This window comes from Dunckerocampus dactyliophorus, chromosome 4 (genome assembly GCF_027744805.1).
Source record: "Dunckerocampus dactyliophorus isolate RoL2022-P2 chromosome 4, RoL_Ddac_1.1, whole genome shotgun sequence".
Classification (NCBI taxonomy): domain Eukaryota; kingdom Metazoa; phylum Chordata; class Actinopteri; order Syngnathiformes; family Syngnathidae; genus Dunckerocampus; species Dunckerocampus dactyliophorus.
The window spans coordinates 37,786,804-37,804,638 of record NC_072822.1 but is presented as its reverse complement, the minus strand read 5'-3'; the positions used below and the strand labels follow the sequence as shown (position 1 = coordinate 37,804,638).

Below are 17,835 nucleotides of genomic sequence, written 5' to 3'. Positions count from 1 at the left end.
GGTGCCTTCATACTGGTGACCTGCTTATCTACAGTACTTACAGTGCTAGCACATTGTCTCCAAATGGGTTGGGGTTACAATGTTTGGCTGTGTTTCAATTTACTAAAGTTGGCTTTTTTGCCATCTTTGAGTCCTGCCGGGACCCCCGATGAATGTTTGGGGGGTTTGGCCCACCTCCCGGGCCGGAAAAGTGTCGTTTCAGCAACTTGAAAAAATGCGAATTAAAATAATCAATTTGTGCTCTTTAGTAGTTGTGTAGTTTAGCATTGTGACGTACTGCACGTGTCCTGGCCCCGTCGGTGCGGAAAAACACAGATTTTACAGGACTCACACATCCATTCCATTAATCACGTGTCCAAACATGACACACACACACGTGCACGTGTGCAGTGGTGCGAAGATGAATTGTTCAAAAATGACATTTGTTTTGTTTAGTTTGTTTCTCATATTCCCACCTGATGATATCTTTTTCTTCAATATTTCATCTTCATGCTACTAAAATGACATTATTTTTCCTCATAATATTACAAGTCTGTCCTTTTATTGTCATTAGAATAAAATGAGCAGTGCAGCGAACCCTGCGTCTTGACTAGCAGGTGCGGGAGCGTACTGTAGTACAACAGATGGCACCGTCCCTCTCTTCCACAAGCGGGATGGAATGTGTGTCCAAAGCACAGGTGGAAGTACTACCCCCCCTTCCGAAGGCGGATCCCAGACGCCGTTCACTGCCATCACTGGAACCAGGGAAGGGAGGAGGGGGGCTTGGAGATGGGTCAGGAGTTCCACCCGCTCCGATCTCCCGAATGGAACTGCAGAGGGCCTCAGGCGTGGTCTTGGAACGGGCTTGAAATGCCGTGGGGCAACTTGTAAAATGACTGCTGATGTTTCCATTTTCATGATTACTTGTTAAATGATATTTTTAGAATGGGGGCGTCATGGCCAAATGAAATCAAATACAAATTTAAGGCATTCAAAGACCCCCGGCTTGGCCTATCTTGACTTACATACTGTAGGATTGTTTTTGTGTCCCGCCCCCGCATCCTTGATGTGGGACAAAGTTAGGATCCACTTTGTGTTGAAAAATGTTTACAGTGTAAACATCAACTTATAAAAACAAGTGAGGCCCTGTCCACACAAATACAGATGTTTTAAAAGCGCATATTTTTCTATGGGTTTTGGACAAAGCCCATACTTTAGCAATGAAAAAAGCCCGAGGGGGGAGGCGGGCACTGGGAAAACAATCAAGGATAAAAAACCTGGTGGGTTCCAGGTTTTTGGAAAAAAAACATGCATGCTAATCAAGCATAGCCCAGCTTGTCCATTGGGTTGGGGTATCATGACTACACAATGATGTGTGATATCGCTATGCAACACACGCACACACTCATAGCACTTTATTTATTTATGTATTTATTTATTTGTATTATTTACTTGTATTAATGTCTCTTCTGTTTATTGGTATTTATGTTCTTATTCTTTCTTGTGTTTTCTTTCTTTTCTTGGGAGAATGAACAGAATAAGATTTTCATTGCATGGTAGAACTGCTGTTTTACTATGCACATGACAATAAAACTCTTCAATCTTGAATCTTCAATTGCTAAAATTTTAAATCTACACAAAATTTTTATGAAAAAAATTCTGAAAACATTTTTGATTTTAAAATTATAATTAAGATTTCACACCATCTCGTTGTAAATTGTTTATTTTTTTAAAACATTAAATTAAACGTTAAAAAAATGTAAAACTAAAATTAAAAATCTACAAATTTGAAAACATTTTTTAAATTGGAATTTCACACCATCTCATCTCAAAGTTTCAAGTTAATTCAAATAACTTTTAAATAAAGTTTTAATGAATTTGAAGTTTATACAAAAAAGTTCCAAAAATAAATGTTAAGTTATATACACACTGCTCAAAAAAATGAGAGGAACACTTGGAAAACACATCAGATCTAAACTGGGGGAAAATGATGTTGAATATGTTTCCTGATAATAAGTGGGTGATGTATTAGTAACAAAATGATGCCACATCATTTGATAGAAATGAAAATGATCACCCTACAGAGGGGGGAAATCAAAGACACCCCAAAAATGAAAGTGAAAAAATGATGCAGCACACTGGTCCATTTAGCTAAAATGTCATTGTAGCAACTCAAAATGATTCTCAGTAGTTTGTGTGGCCCCCACATGCTTGTACGCATGCCTGACAACGTGGGGGCATGCTCCTAATGAGACTACGGATGGTGTCCTGGGGGATCTCTGATGTCTTTGATTTCCCCCTGTGGGGGCAGACTGTATTAAAAGCAGAGCTATAGTCTATAAATAGCATTCTGACGTATGTGTCCTGGCCCTGTAGGTGAGAAAGGGCTGTGTGGATGGCAGTGTTGACTACATCATCCGTGGACCGGTTCTGGCGATATGCAAACTGTAGAGGGTCCACAGTTGCCGCCGGGATGCTCTTTTTGATGTGGGTCATGACTATTCTTTCAAAGCACTTCATAACAATAGGAGTGAGTGCTATAGGGCGATAGTCATTCAAGCAGGTCACGTTGCTCTTCTTGGGTACGGGCACTATGGTGGTGGACTTAAAGCAGGTCGGTACAGATGCTTGTGCAAGCGACAGGTTAAATATGTCAGCAAGCACATCAGCTCGCTCTGATGAGCAAACCCGAAGTGCACGTCCTGAGATGTTGTCTGGCCCTTTTTTGGTTTGTTTTGTTCAGAACAGGTGGGGAGGGGGTTACGCATATACAGAGGGCAGTGATAGAATATTTGAAGGGCACAGGATGGTATAATAGAATATAAATAATTATTAGAATATTTTATTCTAGTTTTATTATTATTAGTAGTATAAGTAGTCTCCTCATTATCTAAGTTAGTATAAAGTAAGATACTGTTACATACTCTGGTACAGTAGGTGGCGGTATGCACCTTTTAAAGTCATGGTTGCAACCCGCCATGAAACTAAAAGAAGAAGAAGAAAGAAGAACCATCTTTGCCAGATGGTTGCCAACTCCTCGCCAACACCAGCCTCTCACAGCAGTTCTCTGTGTGGTATCTTTACCTCGTTCCTAGCCCTTTTTACTAGTACTCTGCTAGGCTTTCTCCTGCAGTGGTAAGTTACTTATTGTAGTGTATTCTCCTGCTCAGTTACTCAGCAGTGATTTTGTGTTAGACTTTGTATGCCTTTTCTCAGCCTTCCTTTTCCGCTGCTCTTTTTGTTCTCCTTAGTTTTTCCCTGTGAGTGTTCCGGGAGGTTATTTTTGTGTTACCCTTTAGCTACCGTGAGTTGTACTTTGTATTTTTGTGTTTTTGTATTATACTCTGTGTAATAAATATAGTTTCCTCAAAGTTTGAGGAACAGGACAGATAAATAAATAGATATTATCAGTTTCTCAGTAGTATTTTACATTGGGGGGGGATGGGAAAACATTTCTGTTTTCTGGGAATGACAGAAAATACCTGAGAACCAGTGGATTTGAGCAAGATTGGTTGGAAAACATGGTTGCAATCCAGAACAACGTCACGACCAAAAATCATTGACCATTTGAGTAATTATAAAACTGTATATTTGTTATCATTTTATTTGTATCACATGTATGCTAGCATGTCTTCCAAAGCATTATGATGTACGAAAAATCCAAACAAAAATGAAGATTCTTTTAGACACAAAAGTGGATCGCTGGATGGAACTTGCAGTCTAGCTCTTGTTTTGGAAGATTTTTGCTCGACATTATACTTGTTTGCTATTGTTTTTTTTCCCACTTTCAGATTCGGGAGGAAGAAGATTATTTCATCTCTCTTGCAGCTCAGTGCCTCTCATCCTTTTGCAGTCCTTCTCCCAATCATGGAGGATGTTCTGTATTATGTTCCTCTTTGTCGGAGCCTCACAGATTTCCATCTATGTTTCCGCATTCGTTCTATGTAGGGATCGGGATCGTCTCATCTTGCCTTGCGTTTGTCCGCCAGGATTCTTGAGTGCTTCTGTTTTTTGTGGAGGGTTCAACCTGTACAGGAACGGAGGTGTTCAGCAAGACGCTACGTGTGATATTCACAACACTCGGAGCGTTCCTCTTCTACTGCATCGGCTACATGATGCTGCCATGGATCGCGTACGGCAGGGGTCACCAACCTTTTTGAAACCGAGGGCTACTTCCTGGGTGCTGATTAAGGCAAAGGGCTACCAGTTTGATACACATTTCTGAAATAGCCAATTTGCTCAATTTAGCTTTAATTATATGTTATTATTAATAATTAATGGTTGGAAAGGCTGATTCACAAAGATAGGTTGAACACTCTTCTTACCATTGTCGATGCACCCAGTTGAACATGAGAGAGAGTAGAGATTACATCTCGTCTTCAAGCACAGTTTTAGCAGTTATCATCATTGCTTCTTTGACAACAGCTCCATCTGAAAATGCCTTCTTTTTCTTAGTCAAGAGTTGCGTAGCTCTTAATGAGGCTTTGGTTGCTTTCCGGGAGCTTTTCAACGGTCTCGTAAAAAAAAGATTGCTGTTTACTCAGAGCTGCCTTTAAATCGCGAGCTTTTTGTGCTCGTAGTGCTCTGGTAGTTGGCATGGTAGCTTGCCGTTGCTACAGTCGCCCCGCAAATGAGACACACGCAGGCTCCTTTCTCAGTGGTAAAATAAACTCTACCTCCCATTCATCGTGAAAATGATAGGTTTTCTTTCTTTTTTCTGCCATCTTTTTTGGGCTCAATCATCGTCTTTTTGCTGCTCCACAAACGCTACATATTGGGCCTGCGCACAATACTGACCCTTGAACTATAGTAGGTCAGAATTCATTTATATTAATCACTTTTAAAAAATAAATTATTTCATATATTGTCATTTCCAGTTCACATGTAAGTGTGATTTAATCAAGAATAGCAAAAATAAGATACAAATAAAATAGATAGAAACGTGATATGTGTTACTGATATGTATGGTTATTTGAGCTAATTTTAGAACAGGCCTGCGATTCACTTGGTCCTTACAGGTGACCTGGTGCGCCTGGGCACCACGTTGGTGACCCCTGGCGTACGGCATCAGAGAGTGGAGAACCGTTCTGGCTGTTGTGTCCGCCACTAGTGTGGTCTACATCCCTCTCTGGTGGTATGCCGCACTAATTTATTGTTTGAAGGGACATCAGAGAGGTATAGAATTGACTTTGTGTCAAAAAGGTATTTATGGCATGTCTTGATTGATTTATGGCCCCCTGTCATACAAGTTTATGATATGGCAATAAAACAATACAAGTTTATGACGGGCCAATAAAACAATAAAACATCAAAGCATTTTCACACCTATGTGTCAGGGATCAAAGCATCAGCAAGCGGACATGCGGAAGTCATAAAACAAACAAACAATCATAAAATCATTCCCACGTGACTGTGTTTTCTTCCAGCTGCGTGTGGGGGAAGCCCCCATTCCCATACCCCTCCTTTCCTAACGACCCCCCTCCACCCCCACCACCCCCAAGACATCCTCCGGCCTTATCTGGGTGTGTCTCAGCATGTGTGACTGGGGCCCCCAATACCGCCCCCTCCGGCCTGTCTGTGTGTCTCAAACATGGAGTTTTCTCATTGAAACATTATAAATAATACTGCTAAAACATTCAAAACATTGCATCCTTAGCTCACACGTCCCCATTCAAACCATTTAAATCAACCAATTGCAAAGACAGTCAAAACACTGAAAACTCTTTTTTACCATAGTCCCATTGAAACAATAGAAATAATACTACTAAAACAGTCAAAACATTACAACCTTAGATACCAGTCTTTCTACTATAGCTATTTTGTTAAAAATTATATTTTAATGTCATGATTACCTGTCAGCCGTCCATCCACCAGCCTTGTTTCTTCAATAGCAAAGTACATATGACACATCTAGGCCACTCCCTCATGCATCTAGACCACTCCCCCCAGCCAGCTGATACAATTACTGTTGAAAAATCACAGCTATCAGCTTGACCCCTTGGCGTTAAAACAGACTTTATACATGAAAGCAAATAAAGGTGATATAGAGAGTCAGAGTCAGGAAGCTGTAAAAAAAACAAAACAGGAAACCTTGGTACAACTGTCTTATCACCCCTATGACAAAGTCAGAAAACTTGGCAATTGTGGATCGTTACAATAGTCTAGCCTGACACAGCGGGGGTTCGCAGACTGTTTGATCCCCATGTCTTTACCCTGTGTATGTGGGTGCGTCTGCGCATGCGCAAGTGTGTGTGTGTGTGTGTTTTACTCTGACCAGGGACAATGTAGCATGTACGGACATGCCCTATTTTCTAAAAATAAAAAAATAAAAAAAAAGTCAAACGTCATCAAAAATGTCAGAGGGTGGGGGGCGTGTGGGATCGGACACGGTAAATAAAACACATCTCCGGTGTTCGCACACCACACAAGATACAGCCCGTCGTAAAGCTGTGATTGAAAATTTGGATCATGGACAAATCAACACCTAAAGGAATAATCAGTGAAACACCGGTCTCTATTTACCATAGGGACTGTGATGACATCACAAAACCGCCACGCAAAACAGTCATGTAGTTACAGCGAGTGCAAAAGCCTCCAAAAGGACCTCTGGAGGAGCGATGGTCTCTAGAAAGCTATGGACATGCTGGGTGTTTTGGCTACAGATTTAACTACGGCTTGGGTGAGCTATGTTTTTTTCAGATGGACAATGATGACATCACCCCTTTCCCGGATCTGGCCACACTGAACTCCAATGACTGGGGTGTGTCTGTTCCATTATCCCACTAATTATACAAAAATCTAAAAATTCTGGAGAAAGACAATGGGATTTGAATGCTGTATGGATGTCCCGGACCTCTGCAAATGGCCGGTGGTTTTTCAGGGTCAGGGTGCGGGGGAGGGAACAAAACACGGGTCAAGAGGAGACTGATGCAAACTTCATTTTAGAGGCTTACAATTCAGATTGTGGAATTTTCTTTAAAATTTTGAAACTACCTTTGAAGGCCTGGATTGAAATAATTTCACCTCAGACAGAGCGTCTGTCAAGCCTATATCACAGGGCCCGTCTGTGGGATAATTTGGTTGGAGTCGTCAAGACTTTGTCTTTTCATGAAGGGTGAGTGGGTTTAACACCTCTGGCTGCACTCTTGTATAAATGGCTGGACCCCGCTCTCAACTACCTCACCACTAGCAGCCAAGCAAGCAGACTCCAAAACCTGCCACAGAGATGTCTGATTTTGGGAGATTCGATGAGCCAATCTTGATTACCTCAAGCCCAGAGGTATATGATTTTGAGGACGAGGATGTGGGGGGCCAGTGCTGGACAGCTCCATTTTCACCACCCTGGTCTGAGGATTGGGCCTCACCTGAATCACCAGCTAGTCCAGGGGTCGGGAACCTTTTTGGCTAAGAGAGCCATTAAAGCCACATATACATTTAAATGTATTCCTGTGAGAGCCTTATAATGTTTTTTTTTTAACAAAGAATACAACTAAATATGTACATGTTAAGACTATTTTAGAAAATAATAAGTCTCTGAATTGATTCTTTTCACTAACACTGTTATACTGAAGCTATCCAATAATAAATAAAATACTTGTTACAATTAATGCAACTTCTGGTGCTGCACGGTTTGGCACCGCACTCCGTATCGTTCTTTCTTTTCGCCATCTTCTTCGTCAAAAGGGGTTGCTTTGCAGAATTAGCAAATTAAAGGAGGGAAGTTTACTTCTTGACATCTCAGTGACGCAGGTAGGCTACCACATTATGCAACAATAATCAAGTTTTGGTGTCCGTCCCGGAAAATATCGGAAGGACAGCTGCCAATGGCTCCGGCCACCCGCATTGTGGCAGAAAATGGATGGATGGATTAAAATGCATGAGAAAGTTTGGTATTTTGAACTTTATTTTTAACACTGTGATTTCTGTAATGTTTTACTTTAAAATGTGAGCAAAAAAAAGAAAAAAAGATTTTTTTTTTATCGTGGTAAGACATGTCTGAGAGCCAGACGCAGTCGTCAAATGAGCCACGTCTGGCTCCCGAGCCATAGGTTCCCTACCCCTGAGCTAGTCCATCATCATCGACTCACAACACCATGCCGCTGCAGGGTAAGGAAGAGGAGCCTCAGGATTGGGCCTCACTTGAATCACCAGCTAGCCCACCAGCATCAGCCCTTGGGGGAGAAGAGGTGGGGGAAGCCCCATGTTTTGACACACCCCCAATTTTCCGCTTTCCTGAGGCAGACGTCTTATTCGTCTGTAAAGCAGCAGTCCGTCACATCTTCATTGAGGTGCTGCAGGTGTATGTGAGGGAGGCATGTTACGGCTGCCGAGACAACCACCCCGATGAGCTTCAACACATGTGTCTTTACATCAGCGATGATTTTTGGATCACAGAACACTTTTACCCATTGCTAGGCAGACTCAACACACCGAGATTTCTTCCTGCGATTCACCACGCGCTTGCATTATTTGGTGCAGAGGCTGATGTCGCCACAGTGAGAACTCTAACAGAGGTCTTCTTAGCTGAGCTTCAGCTGGAGAGAGACATCACAACCATCGGCCTCTTTGGGCGAGCGGCCTACAATATCCTGCAGACTGTACGGGTTTTATCAAGCCTAGATGGGGGTTACTTCACAACTCTCCGCAGGCAATTTGAACGCCGCTACATAGCACAGCAGTGGATGGACATTTTGGACAAAACGATCAGATCCACATCGTGCGGAGATGCCACCGTTGATAGATTGGAAAAAATCATGCAAAAAGCCCGTTCTCTTGCTGTATCAGAGTTACCATGGGATTTGTTGGTCTTAAAACTGGTTCACATGTCTGAAGCTAGTTTGTCTGACACAATGAAAAATATACTAAAACATTGGACGAATGAATTTAATGTGGGTCGTTTGATTACGGTCTATGCCTTGTTTGTGGATGCTGTAAGATATTGTTTACAAAACAACCGCCCTGTAAACATATATTTCGAATTAATGTCACTGCTTGCCTTTCTTGATGTAAATGTTGATCATTCAATTTTATATCAAGGTTTAATGCTTATTAAGTAAATAAAATATACATTTGAATGTGGTACTGTGTATTTTTTTTTTTTTGCCTTTCCCACCCCCCTGATCGTGTGTGTGTGTGTGTGTGTGTGCGTGTGTGTGCGCGCGTGTGTGTGTGGGTGGGGGGGGGGGGGGGTGAGCACACAGGGTCTTTCCCCACATTATCAATAAATGAAATCAATAAGCCATCAATAAGCCATCAGATCAAAAGCACACCATACCACCATGAGTGACCGGCGTATGCGCACCATTTTTTATGATCCAGCACACCCGGCTGGATTTAGCGGTGTGGGGCGATTACATCAAGCCCTGCAGAATGAAGCAGTTTGTAAAGTAAAACGTAGTAACGTTAAAGACTTTTTATCCAAGCAAGACGCATACACATTGCATAAACCAGCCAGAGTTAATTTCCCCAGGAATAAAGTTTTTGTATCAAGACCTTTAAATCAATTTCAGGCAGATCTTTGCGATATGCGAGCACTCTCTGATCATAATGACGGGAATAAATATTTATTAACCGTCATAGATGTGTTTTCAAAACGTGCCTATGTGCGCGTGTTGAGAGACAAGACTGCAGCAGAAGTAGTGAGAGCTTTTCAATCCATCTTTTTAGAAAGCCAAATACCTAAAAAGCTGCAAACGGATGCCGGTAAAGAATTTTTCAACCAAAAATTTGAAAATTTGATGAAAAAGCATGGTATTGTTCATTTCGCTACAGCCAGTGATCTGAAAGCATCGGTTATTGAACGATACAATAGAACTCTTAAGACCAGGATGTGGAAATATTTTGAAGCTAAAAACACACGACAATACGTTGATATCCTCCAGGATTTAGTGAATAGTTACAACACGTATCACAGTAGTATAAAAATGAAACCCAATCAGGTTAATTTAGAAAATACCCTCCAGGTTTTTCAAAATCTGTACGGAACTTTCCCCCTTAGTTATGAAAAAAAGTTAAAAATGAATTACAAAACAGGGGACCTTGTAAGAATCTCTAAATCGAGAGGGGTGTTTGATAAGAAATATGAGCAGAGTTTTACCAATGAACTGTTTACAGTAGCTGAATGCATCGCAAAAAACCCACCCGTGTACAAACTTGTGGATTACGACGGGGATCCGATTGAAGGATTGTTTTATGAACCAGAGCTACAAAAAGTTAAAATATCAAAAGATAAGGCTTTTCACGTCGAAAAAATTCTTAAAAGACGTACATTTAGAGGTCAGAAGCAATGCCTGATACGTTGGAGGGGTTGGCCTGAAAAGTTTGACTCCTGGGTCCCACACAGCGAGGTGGTAGATATATAAAGCCTATCAAATAGAATCCTCCTCAGAAGTACTCATGGAAGAAGGTTTTAATGTGACATTACCGTCAAACGCTAGCTACGATGTGTTCCCAGGAAATACAACGGCAACCTACAGAGTAAATTTAGCGCAACATATTCAACTTGACGAGGCCTGGCGTGTGGCTCTTAGCGAGATATCATACCCGCGTACATGGGTCAATGTCCCCGATGGTCAAACAGGGTTCAATCTTGTGGACATGTGGCAACATGGCGACCCGGATCCCAAGACAGCCGTGAACATGTCTGAAGCAGTTGATGAGAGCAATTTAAAATCCAAAAATGAAGCCTGGATAGCGGATGTTATAACTCAGTGGAGTTTATAAAGAAGGAGATAAATGCTGTAATTAAAAAAAGAGCTCCAGAAATCGGTCTAAATTACAACCCCCTCAAACACACGTTTAATTGGAAGGGGAGTGGTCGTTATCGCGTGCGTTTTTTTCCACCTCTGGCCTATATACTCGGCCTGAATCCAGGGCAGTGGCTTACGTGTGGCCCATTCGTGATTGACTCACCTCACGCAGCAAATATAAACGCTGGTTTTTATAATTTATTCATTTATACCGACATTACCTCGCATCAGATAGTCGGTGACGCGTTTGCTCCGCTTTTACGGACAGTTCCGATTCAAGGGGAGTACGGAGAGGTTGTATTTCGCTCTTTTAACCCCGCTTATTATCTTCCTGTCTGTAGAAGACATATTGAAAACATCGGTGTTGAAATTAAGACAGACCAGAACCAACCGGTCAAGTTTCGACACGGAAAAGTGATTGTGACGTTGCATTTCAAACCTTCCAAATAAAAATGGTGCTGGTAGAACCCCGATCTGATATGTACAGATTCGTCCATTTTTATGAAACCAGGCAGGGGGCTCAATTGAGGGCCTTCACGGAGCGCCTGTGCTATATGGTCGTGGATTGGGGTAAATTTTTGCAAAATTATTTCGTTTTGTTGTGCCACTTGTTAAAAAAGGCATCGGTCTAGCGCAACCCCACTTAAAAACGGCTGCCAAAAACATCGCATCCGACGTGGCGGGGCGTGTGATGGAGAAAATGCGACGAAAGGAGGAGGGGCAAGGTGGTTCGGGCCTGATGGTTTTAGCTCGAAGAGCTACAAAGAGACCTATCGGATTACGTGTTAACGGACATAAAAAGTGCAGACGCGCTCCAAAAAATAAATCAGTATCGCGAGGAAGACGTCGAAGAAGCAACTCCGACATTTTCTCTTAACAACCACAGTTCATAGGATATCACCCCAAAGATGGCCCTATTACACCACAAATCACAGGAATACGCTTTGAGTGAGTTGGATCTGTTTTCACCCCCCATGACCCAATTATCCATAGAACAAAGCCAGTACATTGAGGTCTTACCCCTGTCTGCCCTCACTAAAGACGGACAAATTGAATTCTTTATCCCCCGTGATGGAAGTAAATATTTGGATCTGTCAGACACGCTGCTTCATCTGAGGATCCAAGTAACCAACGGGGATGGGAGTCGCTTGGAGCCTAATGCACGTGTGGGCATCATCAATTACCCCATCAATAAAATTTCCTCACAAGTGGACGTGACCCTCGGTGACAGGTTGATCTCACAATCAAGCGCCACCCACTCCTACAGGGCCATTATAGAGACTCTCTTAAATTTTTCAGAGGATTCACTAAAAAGCCAATTTACCGCCGGGATGTTTTATAAAGACACTCGAGGGTTTATGGACTCCACAGCTAACACAGGAGAGGATGTTAATGAGGGTTTGGTTCAGAGAGCCCAAATGCTTGTTGGTTCTAGAGAGTGTGACATTTTGGGCAGTTTACACACTGATATTTTCTTCAGCAAAAGGCTTCTCTTAAACAAAGTGGATCTTAGACTCAAACTCATCCGGGCTAGCGATAGCTTCTGTTTAGTGATTCAGCCTGATGCAAATTTCCGCCTGAAAATACTTGGTGCTTCTCTATTTGTGAAAAAAGTAACAGTCTCACCTGCCGTTAGCTTAGGACACGCAGCTGCTCTGGCTAAAGAGAACGCTCTTTACCCACTATCAAGAATTAATGTAAAAACATATTCTATCCCCCAGCATTCCCGCATATGTAATCAAGATCATCTTTTTCTTGGTAATACACCCAAATATGTAGTTTTGGGCCTTGTGAATCATGATGCTTTTGTCGGCAGAAGAGATCTTAACCCCTTCAACTTTGCCCATCATGATGTGGAATATTTAGCTCTGTGTCAAGACGGGCGGCAGATACCCTCCAAAGCCTTTCAACCTCAATTTAATAGCGGCAACGCAATCCGTGAATTTCATAACCTGTTTACCTCTACAGGTGGACATTTAAAAGATATACCGCTCTGTATTGATCACGAAGATTTTAAACAGGGCTATGCCCTATTTGTTTTTAATCTGAACCCCAGCGAGGATTCTGGTGCTCTATCAACAGTATCCACCGGCACAGTGAGGCTGGAAATGCGATTTAGAGTCCCCCTCCCCCAAACCACTACCTTGATTGTGTACGCGTGTTACGACTCGATTCTGGAAATTAATTCAAAGCGGCAGGTTTTGGTGGATTATTACTAAGACCATGAATGGAAAAGAGCTTGAAACCCTTATGAAACGTCTACAGGGAGATTTATTTCAGGGTGTTTACGCCTCAGATGAATTACAAACTCTACGCCCCAAGCCCCCCTGCTATGACATTGTCAACACACACCCACGTAACCTGCCTGGAGAGCACTGGCTTGCCCTGACCCTGGAAAAGGACGGCTATGGGAGCTTCTTTGACTCGTTTGGATTCCCCCCAGACTTTAAGTATTATCCTCAAAGTATAGTGACTTTTCTGGAAAACAATTCTGATCGTATTGTGTATCATAACCATCAACTTCAGCATGAACTATCAACCACCTGCGGGCAGCATTGTGTGTACTACTTATGCAGAAGAGGGTGCGGTCTGTCTTATCAAGACGTCATAGACTGCTACACAGAGGATGTGATTAAAAATGATGCTATGGTTTCTGCATTTGTTGAGCGTGATTCGTTAAGCTGTGGGGGCCAGCTGGCCTGTTCTTTTCATAAATTTCAAGATTGTCACTGCCTGTGACAGTTTTTAATAAACATTTTAATTAAAGACACTTCAAGGCTTTGTGTTATTAATGCGTTTTATTCAATATATCAACCACACATTTTTTATCCAAAACACATCCACTCTTTGACGTTTTTCCTCTCTTCTTCTTTTTGTTTCCAACATCCTGATGCTCTTCCTCGTTTGATGATTCGTTTTTGAAAACCCTGAATTGTTCACGAGCTTGGGGGTTGGATATATATGTTTCTGGGATATTTAGCTCAGAGTGTGTGAAGAAATTCACTCCAACCTTTGGGAGGGCGCTCTGGATTTTTTCTTTTTCCAAAGTCATATGTCAGGTGTTTGAGCAGATCGGTCATACGTGACCCTTTTATTGCTCTTCCTTTAAAGACAAATTTACTCCTGGGGGTCCAACCTCTTTTATCGATGGATAGTTTTCTCAACACATATTCAGCATTTCTACGTTGACGTGTGCGGAAGGCTTCCAAAATGTCTGACCTCCCACCATCACCCCCATCCCCCACCCCATCCGCCACCTCTCTGGCTGCCACTGTATCTGTGGCTAACTGCTGTTTCTGAAGAGGCTCTGCGGGGGTTCTTGAGGGAGGGTTAATGTCAGTGAATGACGCTCATTCTGATCTTGTTTAAGGAACCCCAAGTAGCGTTGTAACAAAGTCTCATACTTTTTAACCTTGTCATACTGGTTCAATGTCTGATCTTCCAACACAGCCCTCATCTTTAACTCCAAATCATGCTCGGCATCCTGTCGGATGGACGGTTCGGGTCTACTTAGTCGTCCCAGCTGTTGCGGCGAGATGAGAAACATCTTCTGCGTTGTCCTCAGAGACATCGTCTTGTGATTAATCTCTTTTCAATAGGCCCCCCAAAAGACTACCTTATCCAGGGGCCACTGCTGCGAGCAGGGGGAGAATAAAGCCCCCTCTCTGAGTCAAAGCGCCTCTTTTTCTTTTCAGACTAGCTTTTTTATTTGCTAGTAAACGTATGTATTTTTTTTGTTTTTTTAATTTTTTGTATTGAGAAGGAGATAACGGGATGTGTCCTTTCAAAAGATTTAGGGCAATCTCGCAGAAAGCCTTCACCAAGTCTGGAGAGCTGTGGGCCAATATATCCTTTCGCTTTCTCGGTGCTGCGTGAAACAATACTTTGAGCAGCGCTGCGTTCCTTTTTAAAAGCTTTGACATGGCATCAACCTTTAGGTATGTAGACGATGGGCCAGTGCTGTGGGAGTACACCAGTCCTCAGTCTATATTGTTCTGGGCATGTGCGGGTCAGATCCACTAATAAATACCCGTGGGGCTCTTTGGTGGCATCATCAAAACTCTCTAAAAAATATTTCTTCCGCATGGGGAAAATCTGATGAGCTAAAACACTTGTCTGAAGCTTATCGCGAGGATTTTTAAACAACACCATATAATTGCTGTTTAAACTGATAGTTCGGCTGTATTTACCCTGGTGGAAAACATTCTGAGTCATCAAAATGACGCTCATATTCCTATGATGTCTATACTGCGTGAATATTTTTACAACCTCTGGGTGATCGGAGACTTGGAAGATCAGGTCGTCGAGGATGATAAGATGTGTCTGGTTGCGTGGAAAGAGGTTTTCATCATCAAATGAGTCAGGCAGGCCTTCCACAAATTTCAGTCTTTTATTTGTTTTTTGCATGTCATCATACAAGGGTTGATAAGAGGTATAAATCCACACAATGTTTTGAGGCACACATCTCATTACATGTTCACAGTTTTCCAAAATACTTTTTACAAAAAATGTTTTTCCACAGCCACTGGGTCCTGAAATCAGACATGAAAACGGTAGCTCTAATCTAGGGTCAAAATCTACTTGCCCCGTATCCATTTTTTGGTCTAGTAGCCAAACGGGAGAGTTGTACCGTCAGGCAGGAGGCGTCTTTTGTCGTACACCACCCTGAACTTCTTCATAAATGTTGTGTTTTTCAAATGAAATGTCTTTTTATCACGTATGATACTATGCTGAGGTGTTTCAAGCGTGCTGGCATGGGCGGGGTCTGACTGAATGTAGCCCTCCACCAGTGTTTTGACACTGTCAAAATTGACACGTTCACAGCACTCTTGTGTTTGCGTGATACCTTTCACCTTCAAGACAGTTTTTCTGCTGTCTTGGGTTTGGTAGGCGTAACTTTTAGGACCGGCTGCTACAAATTCCTGAATGCTGTCACCATTCAATTCATCCGTCAAATCACCCAAGTAATCCCCCAACTCGAGAGGTGTTTCCCCCTCTTTAACAATGTAAATGAGGCTGTCAGTGTCAGTGTAAAGAACACGTGTCTGCAGTTTCTCCAAGTATTTGTACATTAACAGTCTGGCGTACGCAGTTGTGAAACAAGCGTAAAAGATGTTGGAAGATTTTCCTGAGGGGGCTGTCTAGTGTTGATTGTATTTATACTGTATCATTGACACGTCATTGTTGAGGAAAGAGAAGTACTTGATCTCGTATTTACCAGAGAACATGAGTTTGAAAAATTCATCCGGGTCTCTGATGAGTCGGGTTTGAACTAAATTATCCCTCTGGCCTAGTTTCCCCCAAAGAGAATTCAGAAAGAGTTTAGACATTTGTCTCTTTGCCGGGTTTGATTTGATTTTGGTGGGGTCTAATCGAATACCCTGGTGGATCTGATAGTCGCGGATGTACTTCTCTCTGCCCTCATCATCAACAACATCAGGCGGGTATCCTGAAGCCTCCTGCTTCCCCTTCAAAAAAGTGTGCATATAATCCACAAAGATGAAGATGGTGTTGCTCGCTCTTTCAAAATGCCACACCTCCATAATCTTGGCTACCCTGTAACCTAACTCGAGAGCTTTGTTAAATTCCACCGTGACCCACACCCCCGTCAGCAACCTCTCATCATCATTATGCACACACGCCCCCTCCTGGTTGTTTATTTTGGCGCATGTACGACAAAGCGGGAACACCAGTTTACCCCCTGGATGTTTTATGTGGTAAAACTGGAAAAAAAAAGGCCTCTCGGAGGGATGACTGCCGCTTTAATAAGCCCGTAATAGGCTTGAGGTTCATCAAAGTCTTTGTGGATAATAATCGGATGACCTAGCGGGTAAGCAAAGTTGCTGTTTACATAAGGATACAGAGAGGTGACATCAACGTACAGCACGCGCTCATTTTGTGCAGCTGTGTACCTTAAAGTAAACGCGCTTGTTCTACCTCCAAAAAAAGCCAGACTGGTGAAAGCGGCTCTGGGGCGTTGTAGTGAAGCAGGAACTCCCTCAACCGCGGATGTGACTTTTTCATGTTATTCCATTCATGTTCCTTCATTACTGTAAGTTGCACCCCGTGTTTGGTCTTTAATGCGTCTAATTTCTTGTGGGTTTTGTCACGCAGCTCCTGAAAGGGACGCCCCGTTAATGGACAAATCTCAGATGGTTGAAAGCAGTCAGAGCATCCGTGAAAAAAACACCCCAAAAACTCCCACAAATACTTTACACCACCCGATTCGGCATAACCATCCACAAAGTACTCGCCAATCTTTTTTTCACCAGTGTTCAATGCATGTCTGATGAATATGTTTTCGCTGTGGGACACCCACTCCAAGTATTGAATGCCGGCTTGAGAGTATGATTTGCGTTGTCGTGCCTAATTGTCAGGGGGTGGTATAGCAATCGTGTTAGGTCTTAAAAACCTGGTCCTGAACACTTTCATGCTAGCCGAGGCTATGGTGACGCAGCTCATCGGGTCTACAGCCGTCTCGCTAAGAAATTCATCTCTGAATCTAACACAACCCTGGGCCAAAATGTCAACATCATTTTTGCAATACAGCGAGGCCTCCTTCTCAAAATTAAACGTACCCTTGCATTCTTTTGCGTACCAAGTGAGAAACACCTCCTTCTCAGCAGGGGTCATGCGCTCTACCCCATAAGCGCTGGGGGGTGGGTAGGGGCCGACATAATTCAGATGCTCTTTGGAGCTGAACCCGTGTGGAAAATAACCTTTAGTTTGATTTTCAAACCCTAAGGCTTTGGGCATAGCACTGAGACGAGTGGTTAGGAACGATAGCGAGTCGATGTACTTTAGCTTGTAATCTTGGTCTGTAAAAGAGAGAACTTTACTCCCTGTCATGATTGTGGTGGGTGTGAGATTCATCTTCACCATTTGATTGAGGATCAAATAACTGTCAAACCCCCTAGCATTGTGAGCTATTAAAGTCAATCCTCTAAACTTATTTCTCCTGAAATGGTGGATACATTTTTTAACACAATCCAGACCGTACCAGCTCTGCACCTCTCCACACAGTGTTTTTGTACACACCAGGAATGGCACGTGTTTATTGTCTTCATCTACATAGGTTTCCAAATCGTAGAATATTAAGTTCTCGCAG

At 42.6% G+C, this 17,835-nt stretch overlaps 1 pseudogene; it reads left to right on the top strand.

Moving 5' to 3' along the window:
* Positions 1-768: 768 nt before the first annotated feature.
* The window catches only part of LOC129179905 (organic cation/carnitine transporter 2-like), a 28,407-nt pseudogene continuing 11,340 nt past the window's right edge, over positions 769-17,835 (top strand).